At 34.2% G+C, this 13,918-nt stretch overlaps 5 non-coding genes across 5 annotated transcripts; all 5 read left to right on the top strand.

Annotated features, from left to right (window-relative positions):
* Positions 1-5,208: 5,208 nt before the first annotated feature.
* On the top strand, positions 5,209-5,280 carry Trnad-guc (transfer RNA aspartic acid (anticodon GUC)). The gene has a single exon. It is a non-coding gene; the product is annotated as a tRNA-Asp (tRNA).
* A 587-nt stretch (positions 5,281-5,867) lies between these two features.
* Positions 5,868-5,939, top strand: Trnad-guc (transfer RNA aspartic acid (anticodon GUC)). Its single transcript has one exon. It is a non-coding gene; the product is annotated as a tRNA-Asp (tRNA).
* A 996-nt stretch (positions 5,940-6,935) lies between these two features.
* On the top strand, positions 6,936-7,007 carry Trnad-guc (transfer RNA aspartic acid (anticodon GUC)). The gene has a single exon. It is a non-coding gene; the product is annotated as a tRNA-Asp (tRNA).
* An 877-nt stretch (positions 7,008-7,884) lies between these two features.
* On the top strand, positions 7,885-7,956 carry Trnad-guc (transfer RNA aspartic acid (anticodon GUC)). The gene has a single exon. It is a non-coding gene; the product is annotated as a tRNA-Asp (tRNA).
* A 740-nt stretch (positions 7,957-8,696) lies between these two features.
* Positions 8,697-8,767, top strand: Trnad-guc (transfer RNA aspartic acid (anticodon GUC)). The gene has a single exon. It is a non-coding gene; the product is annotated as a tRNA-Asp (tRNA).
* The last annotated feature ends 5,151 nt before the right edge of the window (positions 8,768-13,918 follow it).

Below are 13,918 nucleotides of genomic sequence, written 5' to 3'. Positions count from 1 at the left end.
AATACTATTGTTATTATTATTATTATTGTTATTATTATTATTGTTATTATTATTATTATTATTATTATTATTATTATTATTATTATTATTATTATTATTATTATTATTATTATTATTATTAATGATAATAATAATGATAATAATAATAATAATAATAATAATAATAATAATAATAATAATAATAATAATAATAATAATAATAATAATAATAATAATAATAATAATAATAATAATAATAATAATAATAATAATCATCCATGAAGACAATTTATTTTCATTTGGTTACAACATATATATATATATATATATATATATATATATATATATATATATATATATATATATATATGTATATATATATATATATATATATATATATATATATATATATATATATATATACGCAAACAGACATAAATGAAATAAAAAGTGCAAAACCACACATACATACACGCACACGCACAAACACACACTCACAGACTCACACTTAAATAGGCTTCCTGTAACCTATCTAAAATGCATATCATCACGATTACAAACGTTTACACACACACACACACAGACACACACACACACACACACACACATATATATATATTTAAATATCTATATATATATATATATATATATATATATATATATATATATATATATATACACATACATAATCATTGATTACTCAACAGTTACGTCCGTCAGATATATATCATACCAACACACAAATCTATGTGTAACAATGAACGTGTGTAGTAGTCTGATTGAAAGAATTTACTGAGAACTTTTTACCGAACTGGCGGTCTGAAAACAATAGCAAAGAGTCGAGTGACGTCATCTACATTCATTCTATTTGTGCGGTACTGAAGTGTCAAGATTTCGATCGTGGATATAGAACACTAATTGTACGTCATAAAATACATAATTACGTCAGCGATGGTTGTCGGGGACACGAACAATGACGTCATGACACCTACTAATCAACAGTCCAGTGGATACAGAGCCAGCACCCACGATAAGGTAAGAAAAAGACGTTTGAGAAAAAAAAAACAAAAACAAACAAGCAATCTTTTTGTAAGAAGTATATTTCTTCTTCTTCTTCTTCTTCTTCTTCTTCTTCTTCTTCTTCTTCTTCTTCTTCTTCTTCTTCTTCTTCTTCTTCTTCTTCTTCTTCTTCTTCTTCTTCTTCTTCTTCTTCTTCTTCTTCTTCTTCTTCTTCTTCTTCCTCTTCTTCTTCTCCTTCTCCTCTCCCTCCTCCTCCCCCTCCTCCTCCTCCCCCTCCTCCTCCCCCTCCTCCTCCTCCTCCTCCCCCTCCTCCTCCTCCTCCTCCTATCTTTCTTCTTCTTCTCCTTCTTCTTCTTCTTCTTCTTCTTCTTCTTCTTCTTCTTCTTCTTCTTCTTCTTCTTCTTCTTCTTCTTCTTCTTCTTCTTCGTCTTCTTTTATTAACGTTTTGGCCGTTTTAGTTATTTGCCGATGAAGGATTTTGAACCCGAAACGCTATGTGATTGTTATCTGATTATCTTTTAAAGCTTTTATATAATTTCCGCACATTGCTTCAACCGTCCACAGATTCTAGCAGCTTTGTATTCACTTTGTATTTTAACCCCCCCCCCCCCCCCCCCCCCCCCCCCAAAAAAAAAAAAAAAAAAAGCAAAAAACAAAACAAAACAAAAAAACAAAAAAAACCCCCACAAAAAATAAGCACACACATACACACACAAAACAAACAAACAATTAAACAAACAGACAAACAAACCCCAAAAATAAAAAAACAAAATCCCACAAACACAAATAAACAAACTACCCCCCCCCCCTCCCTCCAAATAAACAAAAAAAAAAAAAAACCCCGCCCCCCCCCCCCCCCCCCCAATAAAAATAAAAAGTAAACTCGAAAAAAATAAAAATAACCCTCCCCAGAAAACAACAACAACAAAAAACAACAACAAAACAAAACGAAACAAACTACTCGCTAATGTTTGGGTGGGAGATCGGGATCTTCCACAAAGTACGAGTTAGGGTGGCCTTAAATTATGACTAGGATTAAAGATGCTACATATTATTATTGATTGATCCACCACCCATGACCCAACACCGTGACAGACGGTTATTCACCCTTGACTTTTCACACATTGGGTTTGTTAACAAAAGACTCGTTTAAAACGTACTCGTTGTCCCCGACCAGCCTGCTTGCTAGACTGTTTTATTGGCATTATTATAGGACTGTTTTAACAATGTACGGGTGGGTACCGATTTCAATTTCATCTTAAATCACATAATATATATATATATATATATATATATATATATATATATATATATATATATATATATATATATATATATATATATATATACAAAACAACTCAGTCCTGAAGATGGCAAATTAAGCCTGAAACATTGATGTAGACTGCCCCAAACATTGTGGTAAATATTTTAAATAATTTATATATATATATATATATATATATATATATATATATATATATATATATATATATATATATACATATATATATATATATATATATATATATATTCATATATTATATATGATTTATTATATATATATATATATATATATATATATATATATATATATATGTTGTGTGGTGTGTGTGTGTGTGTAAATATATGATATATGACATTTATTTTATATTTATATATATATATATATATATATATATGTATATATATAAATATAAAATAAACGTTGAGCTTTTATATAGCGCAATATCCACTAAACGTGCTCAAAGCGATTTACAAAGGAACCCTGACCAACAGCAATACGTAACATGTAGAACGAGACATGACGCATGTTAGGCGATAATACATTTTTTCCCCGACAGAGACAACGTTGTTAATGGCCAGGTACTCATTTTACACCTGAGTACGGTGAGAGAATGTGAGTAAAGAGTCTTTTTCCTAGGATTCAACTATGTGCCGAGCGAGACTCGAACCCAGGACCTAAGTCAAGCAATCTTAAGCATGATCAATGTCTGGAAGGGTGATAACGATCGTAGAAAATTCTGGTCCCGACGTTGTGTTATTGAGTAAGCCATTTTACTCACATTGCCCCACTCAACTGAGGTGTGAATAAGTACCTGACTACAGGCAGTAACGGATAGTGTAAAAGTGATAGCTGATTTTTGCCAGCTACTTTTCCCTCTATTATTATCTCGAGATAAACTTGATGTTTCTAATGAAAAGTTGTTTTTTTTTTTTACGGATAAAATTTGAGCTACAGTGAACGATTCAAAGCTCTTTCCTTATTGAATCGTTCACTGTAGCTAGAATTGTATCCGAGAGAATCCTAGATTGATGGTGCTGCAAAGTAAAATGCACATTCCTAGAATTGAGTTTTGGACATAGTTCTTTCTCAAGTGGCGTGTCACGTGGAGAGAAGATGAATACATATTTATCTTCATCTAGTTGCGGCAATATTATAGTCTAGTGATATGACACTCGCCTTCGGATCAGAAGGTCATGAGTTCGAGTCCTGCTCTGAGCGTCGTATAGTAGAGTTCTTGGAAAAAGACTTTTTATTCACATTCACTCACCGTACTCAGGTGTAAAATGAGTAGCTGGTCGTTAACGGCGTTGTAATACCGCTCAACATTCCTCATGTATCGTACTATATGTTAAGTGTTGCTGTTGGCTTGAGACCCCTTGTAAAACGCTTTGAGCACGTGTCGTGGATATTGCGCTATATTATTATAAAAGCTCAAGTTAGTTGATCCCGACATAATACACCAGATTGACGCGGTGGGTCGCATGTTATAGTTATATTACCGTTAGGGTCCCGGATGTAAAACCTGTAACTGTCAATAACGATCCTTATTTCACGGGTCACAGTGGGAGCTTGAAACAGCAAAGTCGTGATTGTATTGATGTCTTTGTCACGTTGACAATGTAAACAATAGAGAAATCAGTCCGCTAATCGCTGAAGAGCTCTCCATAAAACTGTTAATGGGCTGGAATATGCCGGTATGGTTTGATGTCGTTTCCTCCAGGGGCGGGATGATTTCAATGGTACTCGTAGGTAGGGCTGGGGGGGGGGGGGGGATGATAGGTGGGAAAGGGGGGGGGGTGGGGGGGGGGAGGAGGGGGGGGGGGGTAGAATGGGTGGGATTGATGGGACATCTGGCTACCTGTATGGATGATGAAATGGAATAAAATAAATATCTCTCTCTCTCTCTCTCTCTCTCTCTCTCTCTCTCTCTCTCTCTCTCCCTCTCTCTCGCTCTCTCCTTCCCCCTCTATCTCTCCCTCTCGCTCTCGCTCTCTCTCTCTCTCTCTCTCTCTCTCTCTCTCTCTCACTATCTCTCTGTATGTGTGTATGTGTGTGGTAGTGTGTGTGTGTTTGAATTAATATGGTTCAATATATTCTTTAATAAGTAACATATTTTTCTGACTATAATTTCTCTACCTCTATCATGATATCAGTTAATACACTCTAGTAAGAATTACTCATAAACGCGGATGGCAAAAAACAGTAACAAAGACCTGAGGGGCGTCATCTTCATTCTATCTGTTGATAGAATGCGCTTGGCTAAGAAGCTCACAACATTGACATCCGGAAGTATAACGGACCAACACACAAAACCCTGTGTAACCATAAACTTTTTTAGTCTGGATAATACAGTAAAGTGAGAATTACTCATAAACGTGGATGGCAAAAAAAAAAAAAAAAAACCAAAAAAAAAAAACAAACCATAAACAAAGACCTGAGTGACGTAATCTTCATTCTATCTTTAGTGGTAAGTATCTCCGCCTGTCACGCGGGAGACCGGGGTTCGATTCCCGCCGGAGAGAATTTTTTTTTTCTCCCATCACAAATATTTTCGTTTTTACGCCAGACTTTATTTAAAAAAAAACAAAACCAAAATAACAAAAAAAAACAAAAAAAGAAAAAAAACAAACAAACAAAAAAACAAAAACAAAAAAAATCCTAAAATACCACCCCCCAAAAAACAAAACAAAACAAAACAAAACAAAACAAAAAACAAGACAAAACAAAAACAAAACAAACAAATAAATAAAAACAAAACAATAAATACATAAAAATATGGAGAATAATAACGACATAATGTTGACAGAGAACTGACATCAAAGTGTTCATTGATGCATAACGGTGTTAGTGATAAGATAATCCATTAAATGTCGCTTCAAGATATCACCATAATATAGGATACATGATTTCTCCGATTTATTGTCTCCTCGGTAGTATAGTGGTAAGTATCCCCGCCTGTCACGCGGGAGACCGGGGTTCGATTCCCCGCCGGGGAGAATTTTTTTTTTTTCGTATTTCTTCTATTCTTTCTTTACAGTATCATTCTCCCCTCTGTCCCCCTTTTTCTTATCTTAGTCTCCTCCTTTTCTATAATATTTATTATGTTTTTAGTAATGATTTCATCATATGTGGATGTGCTTGGCAGGCACTTGTAATGACCAAAAAGAAAAAAAAAAAAGAAAAGTAAGAAAGGAAGAGAAATAAACAAAATAAAATATAAGGAACAAATGGAAACAGAACAAAACGAAACGAAACAAACAAACAAAAAAACGTAGATCAAATAAATATTTTTATTTTTTATTTATCTATTATTTTCCTCTATTTATCTATTTGTTCATGAATTAATTTATCCATATATTTGATTAATTATTAATTATTTATTGATTTATTGATTTATTTATCTTATTATTTATATCTAAATTTATTTATTAATAATTTATCCATCTATTTATCTATGAATTAATCATATTATATCAACTTATTCACTTATTTGAATAAAAGTTATCAACATACGATGGAATCAGAATGACGCAATGCTGTGGTCACATTTTATTTAAAGGATGAGAAGTCTGTAGAACACGTCTCCTCGGTAGTATAGTGGTAAGTATCCCCGCCTGTCACGCGGGAGACCGGGGTTCGATTCCCCGCCGGGGAGAATTTTTTTTTTTTTTTCGTATTTCTTCTATTCTTTCTTTACAACATCATTTTCCCCTCTGTCCCCCTTTATCTTCTCTTTATCTCCTCCTTTTCTATAATATTCATTATTTTTCTTTGAATAATGATGTCATCATATATTAGCTTGGCAATAAATTTATCCATCTATTTATCTATTAATTTATCATATATCAACTTATCCACTTATTTGAATAAGAGCTATACAGATAACAGATTGTATTGTATGAATATCACAACTCATATCGTGACCGACATGTTAACAAATCACGTACCATGCCCGACAATACAATGCAATCAGAATGACGCACAGACCTAAAAAAACAAACAAACAAATCAAACAACCCCCAAAAACAAAAACCAAAGAAAAGAAAACAAATAAAAACCCAACAAAAAAACACAAAACAAAAAAACAAAAAAAAAAAAAAAAAAAAAAAAAAAAAAAAAAAAAAAAAAAAAAAAACCAACAAACAAACCCACAACAGATAACAAACAATAATTCAAGCAACTTATATATAATTTTCAATGGAGTATATTCATTCTATAGTTATAATAAATTTAAAAATAAAAAAAATCCCTTTATTTTTCCCATTGGGGAAACTTATCCAACTTATTTGAATAAGAGCTATAGATAGTATGCAGATGACGTCACTCAGGCCTTTGTTATTGTTTTTGCCATCCGCGTTTGTGAGTTGTTCTCACTAAACTGTATTAACCAGACTATGAAAGTTCATGGTTACACAGAGTTTGTGTGTTGGTCCGTTATACTTCCGGATGGCAATGTTGTGAACTCCTTGGCCAAGCGCATTCTATCTATACAGATAACATATAATTGTAACTCGTTAATATCATTCCCCAAACCGTGGCCACCATGTTATTAACAAATCACATACCAAGTTCTGTCGATACAATGGAATCAGAATGACGCAATGCTGTGGTCACGTTTTATTTAAAGGATAAGAAGTCTGTAGAATTCGTCTCCTCGGTAGTATAGTGGTAAGTATCCCCGCCTGTCACGCGGGAGACCGGGGTTCGATTCCCCGCCGGGGAGAATTCCCCCCCCCCCCCCCCGGATTTTCTTCTATTCTTTCTTTACAACATCATTTTCCCTCTTTGCCCTTTTCTCTTCTCTTTATCTCCTCATTTCTTAAATAATATTTATTATTTTTCTTTGATTCATGATGTCATGATATATTATTAGCTTGGCACACGTGATGACAGCAAAAGGAAAAAAAAAAAAGAAAAAAAAAAAAGAGAACGAAAAAGAAAAACAACAACAAGAACAACAAAAACTGACACACAGAAGTTTAATATTAATTTTGATTATTTTAACGTTGAATTTACGTTTCGGCAATACAATATTCACCACGATTCTAAACCATATTCTGGCCGTAGATAAAATAAATATTAATTAATAATTAATTATTAATATATATTTATTCATTTATTTTTTCATGTATTTATCTATTTGTTCATTAATTCATTTATATATCCATATATTAATTTATTTAATTATTTATCTATTCATCTATTTTATTTTTCATTTATTTATTTATTCATTTATTTATCTATTAATTACAGTAATCATATATAAACTTATCCACTAATTTAAAACGAGCTATAGGGAATGAGATTAGCTCCGCGAGGACGAGAGACGCATGCGCACAACCATCATGACGTTCTCTCTCTAATAACTTTTCCGCCGGTGAGATCACAGACTATGGGTGACGTCCAATCAAGGGACGCTACTCTTCCGCTAATCTCATTCCCTATACATATAATTGTAACTCGTTAATATCATTCCCCAAACCGTGGCCACCATGTTATTAACAAATCACATACCAAGTTCTGTCGATACAATGGAATCAGAATGACGCAATGCTGTGGTCACGTTTTATTTAAAGGATGAGAAGTCTGTAGAATTCGTCTCCTCGGTAGTATAGTGGTAAGTATCCCCGCCTGTCACGCGGGAGACCGGGGTTCGATTCCCCGCCGGGGAGAATTTTTTTTTTAATTCTTCGTTTGTATTTTCCCTTTGCTTCCTTTTCCTTTTCTTTGCTCTTTCTTTGTCTTTTAAGAAACATATTTTGTTCTCTTTATCTTTCTTTCTTCCTCCCTCTCTCTCTCTCTCACTCTCTCTCTCTCTCTCTCTCTCTCTCTCTCTCTCTCTCTCTTATAATTCTTCTTCTTCTTCTTCTTCTTCTTCTTCTTCTTCTTCTTCTTCTTCTTCTTCTTCTTCTTCTTCTTCCTCTTCTTCTTCTTCTCTTCAACAGTCTTTTTCAATGATTGCCTTCTATCACCCCCTCCCCCAACCCCCCCCCCCCCCCCCCCTCTCTCTCTCTCTCTCTCTCTCTCTCTCTCTCTCTCTCTCTCTCTCTCTCTCTGAATGTCTCCCTCTCTTTTATTTTATCTGCTCCCACTACACCTCTCTTTCTTTTTCTATCGCTGTATTTATATTGCTTATAATCATTTTCAGTTAATTGACGGTAACCGTTTTCATAAAATACTCGCCAGTTCTACCCATAGAGAATCCTAGTAGTCTGTGATTCTACCCGCCAGATCTTTCATATCAAACCAACATACAAAACTATGTGTAATCTTTAAACGTTTAGTTGTGGGGATCAAAGGTGAGGGTGTGGATAAAGTACTACACTTGTTGATACAATGAAAATAGAATCACTAAAAAAAATTATGGTCATACTAGAAGTTTATAATGTATAAAAATATAGTTATTGTTGTCTCCTCGGTAGTATAGTGTAAGTATCCCCGCCTGTCACGCGGGAGACCGGGGTTCGATTCCCCGCCGGGGAGAATTATTTTCTTATTTTTTCTCTATTCTTTTTTTTTTTATGTCTTGTAATATTTTTTTTTGTTTTTATCTTTTCGCCTTTTTAAAAACTTCTTCCTTTTTCTCTTTTCTCTTTATTCTGTCTATTTTCGTCTTATTCTTTCAGAATTTTGTATTATTTGCTTCTTTTTTCCCCCCTCTATTCTTTCTTTTTTGCCTTTTAGTGTTTTTTTTTTTTTTTGGTCTTGTTTATTGCTTTTTATTTTATTTGTTAATTTTTTTTTCTTTCCTTCTGGTCTAATTTTTTTTCTTCTCAAAAGTTTTCCCCTTTTAAAAAATATTTTTGGTCCGTTTTCTGTCTTTTTACAGGCCTTTTTCTATTTTTTGTTGTCGTGTTTTCTTTCTTTTTACAAATATTTTCTTTCTTGGTAAACATTTCGGGTCTTAAGATTCTGTCTGTGATGACTTTACTTAAAGTAAAGGCAAACATAGTATTAATAATTAGATAAATAAATAGATGAATGAATGAATGAACAAATGTAATAAATAGTTGGCGTCAAACCTATGTGCACGGATAAGTAGATCTAGATCTGAAAACCGAAGGCAATTGGATTCAAAAGTCTGATGTCACGTCACCCAGCAACGTCGAGCAGCTTGGTTCTAAACAAAGAAAATAGGTATTTTTTATTCTTTATGCTGGCTAGAACTTTTTCACGTGTCATGTGATCAGAATGTATAAAAGTCAAAACATGACCATATTTATAATGTTGTTCTCCTCTGGATACACGTTTATGCTCGTCGGAGATATATTTCATAAGGGCGTCCGCCATTGTTCCGATAGCTTAGAACCAGTTACTAAGTCACAATGCGTCATTACAAGGGAAGTGACGTCATGACTTTTGAAGCCTATTGGGAGGCCCAAAATGTACAATAGATAGTATGCGCTTGTCCAATATGCTCACAACATTGCCATCCGGAAGTATAATGGAACAACACACAAAACTATGTGTAACCTTAAACGTTTATAGTCTGGTTAATACAGTTTAGTGAGAACAACTCACAAACGCGGATGGCAAAAACAATAACAAAGGCCTGAGTGACGTCATCTGCATACTATCTATACTCCTGTTCTATGTTATTCTCCCCATCTTATTTTTTTTCATCTAATATTTTAATGCATAACTCGGTCTTTTACTCGAATTTAACCGCAAGACAAGAGGTAGCTTTCCTTATGAACATCTGACAATATATATATATATATATATATATATATATATATATATATATATATATATATATATATATATATACATACATACATACATACATACATATATATATATATATATATATATATATTATATATATACATATATATATATATATATATATATATATATATATATATATATATATATATATATATATAATATAACATATAAGGTACAGCATCGAACTCAACTTGAAGAAAAGCACACTTGGGATAATTGTCAACTGACGATATGGAGGACATTGAAACAATTGTATCGGCAAAAAAAAAAACAACAACAAAACCCCAAAAAACACGTGAATGACCTTATTTATTTTAATATGCTCTAACCAACATTTTCTAGCACTCTCGTACCAACCAACGCTCACGTATCGTGATAAATTGATAAACATGGATCATATAGAGTGATCGACAATGGGAGCGATCTATATTCCTGTTTTCGTCAAACCAGGTCATCAATCACATTATTTGTTGCTGTCTAACAATAGGATTTAATAGTCGTGACGTCACTTCCCTCCTAATGACGCATGGCGGACGCCCGTATGAAACTTTTCTCCGGCGAGCATAAAAGCGTATCCAGAGGGGAAAAAAACATAAATTTGATCATGTTTTGACTTTTACACATTCCGATCACAATACATATGAAAAGTTCTAGCCAGCGTGAAGAATAAAATGTAATGATTTTCTTTGTTTAGAACCAAGATGGCCGCCGTTGCCGGGCGGCGTGACATCAGACTATTAAATCCTATTGGATATTTCTTAACAAATGTAACCCCGTTGCTTTGTTTACAAAAGTTATAAACATACCCATGTGTCAAGCTGAATAAAATGACCAATCGTGATGTTAGATATTTAAAAAGCTGTTAACATTTTTCATTATTTGGGTAAATATGAGCACATTTTGCAAAGTGACCAATGACCTCGAGCACATGAAAGAAAGTATAGATCGTTCCCATTAAGGAGTGCGAATAAGATTCAATCGTCTGATGTAACGTCCGCCCAGCAACGAGCAGCTTGGTTCCAAACAAATAAAATCTTTACTTTTTATTTTTTATGCTGGCTTTAACTTTTTCACATGTTATGTAATCAGAATGTATAAAAGTCAAAACATGATCAAATTTATAATGTTTTCTCCTCTGGATACACTTTTATGCTCGTTGGAGAAGTATTTCATGAGGGCGTCCGCCATTGTTCCAATAGTTTAGAACCAGCTACTAAGTTACTATGCGTCACTACGAAGGAAGTGACGTCACGACTGTTGGTGCTTATTATGAGAGTAAAATGTTTGGGTTATAGTAATCTGACAGTACGGATTGGATTAGACACCGTTAGAGTTGTGGAGTCTTTAGTACGACGAGTGGAGATTGTTTTGGGAATCGACATTATTTTAAAAGGTGAGATTATATATTATTTATATATATATATATATATATATATATATATATAATATACATATATATATATATATATATATATATATATATATATATATTATATTATATATATATATATATATATATATATATATATATATATATATATATTTATGAGTGTTGGTGGGTACTTGTAGGTACGAAAGTGCTCGATAATGGTGGTTAGAGCTAATATATAATGCAAATTTTCACTCACATTTTATTGGCCGAGACGACTCGTTTCTGTGTTTTTTACACTTCTTCAGTCGGCGTAATCCATTGTAATGTCCGTAGAAAGTTCTTACTCCAAACTAAAGTTGTTTCGTTGTGTATTGGTGATTAGTGTTGATGTGTATTGTGATGTGCTCTCATGTTTATATTATGAGTGTGTGTGTGTGTGTGTGTGTATGTGTGTGTATGCGTGTAGGTGTGTTGTGTGTACATGTGTGTGTGATATTGTAGTGGAATGTAGTTGCGGCGGGGGGGGGGGGGGGGGGGGGGGGGGGGGGGGGGGGGGGGGGGGGGGGAGGGGGAGGGCGGGGGGGGGGGAAGGGGGAGGAGGGAAAGGGGGGGGGGGAAGGGAGGGGGGAAGGAAAGGGGGGGGGGGGAGGGTTATTTGGCCTTTTGCGTTTTGACCTTGAATTTGTTAGAGTGTCTGCACATTGTCATCAGTTCAGATATTTTGTTTAAGGTGTTATTGTTTCTGTAGTTGTGTAGTAAAATCTCCAGTTTCTCTGTCAGGCATAAATTGCATTTTCTAGCACCGCATCTGACCATATCAAGGGTTTTTTGGACCTAAGTCCCCCAACTATTATGGGAAGAAAGTACATTCACGTAAACAGATAACGACACGCAAAACAAGACACATATGGACACATTGCATCTACACATTCGCATGTATACCATGGTAAGTTTTAATTACCAGAGATGTAAAACATACGTCCACAAAATATATACATCTGAGCAAACATCGGTATCTGTAAACATAGCAAACTCGATGAGGGTCCTACCTCTCATAGTGAATAATGGCGGATGCACTTTCTGTGTCTTCTATCCCCCTTATCTGTTTTCCAACATGCTTTCCGTCTCTGTCTTTGAATAAGATCACTTGGTTTTGCCCTGGCCCTGGCCGGATTCCCTGCCCGAGAGGGAAACAGTCAAATGTCTAGTTAGAGTTTTGGGAGATGAAATTTATTTTTTGTCTTGTACATGATCACTCTGTTGTGCACTGTATTATTCTTTTTATTTAAATAAAATGTATATGATTTGTAAACATTTGAGTGTGTTACTCTTGGCGGAGACCTGTGCTTGTGTCTTTTAGGTGATCTCAAACAGATAACATTGATAGTGTACTCTTGGAATCTACATCTGCTCCCCATTTATTCCCAGTTCCCCTTTGTCTTGCTTATTCTTGGGTGCTTTCATTGTAATTTTAGAACTTTTTACTATCCCATTTTCTTCCCTTTTTCTTGTGCTGATATGACCTAAATGTGTTGGTTTTGTTTTTAAGGGTTTCACGGCGCTTGCAACACATTAAGATCATATCAGCGCGATTAAAAAGGAAGAAAATATGATTGTAAAAAGTTCTATAAGTAAAATTAAAGCACCCAAGAAAAGGTAAAACAAAGGGGAATTGGTTCAAATAGGAAACATGTAGATTCCAAGAGCACACTATCAAATTACTTAGTTTGAGGTCACCTAAATGCGTTTCAAAAACCCATAAAAACAAAACAAGCATAGCATAAACGCAAGAGCTTGACATAGAATCATCTCTAAGTTTTCATTTTTGTCATACACACATACACATACACACATACACATATACATACACACATAATCTCAGTTTATTTGCTGGAAAAGCAGTGAAGTTGATGAACACTACCTTTTATTTACTTGTGTATATTAACTCACTCAACCCTAACACTGATTATATCCGTAGTTTACCCGGGTTACTTTTACCCCTTGCCTATTTATTGCATAGAGAGACAAATTATAGGCGTAGTATCAAAGCTAATATTTTTCATTTTTACATGTTGATGGTAGTTGAAAAAAAATATATATGTACATGCTCATTTTTAATATATTTTTTTTTCAATCTTGAAAAGTATCACAAATTTCTAGGATTGAGTGAGTTACTAAACAATGGCAAATGTTGTATTGAGCATGGGGTTGATATTGATATTGATGACGACGATAATGGCGATGTTGACAAAGACGACAGTAATGACATCAATAGTGATGACGATGAGGGTGACGAAGATGATGACGAGACGATAATGATGGCGTCGACGATAATGATGACAAAGATGACGATGATGGTGACAACACTGATACCTATAATTGTTCGCGAAGTCCAAGGTTTGAGATTTTTAACCAAGATGAGGGTCATTTAAATTTAAATCTATCGATATTTGAAGGACGAGTTTCCTGGCCAAATTGTCAAATATTGATTTTTACAGGGTACGGCAGATATGTACAACCTACAACTAAAT

Source organism: Berghia stephanieae, chromosome 9 (assembly GCF_034508935.2).
Source record: "Berghia stephanieae isolate SIO BIC M18660-M18661 chromosome 9, UCSD_Bste_1.3, whole genome shotgun sequence".
Lineage (NCBI taxonomy): Eukaryota > Metazoa > Mollusca > Gastropoda > Nudibranchia > Aeolidiidae > Berghia > Berghia stephanieae.
Note: the sequence above shows the minus strand (reverse complement) of the source record. Positions and strands in the feature narration are given on the sequence as shown.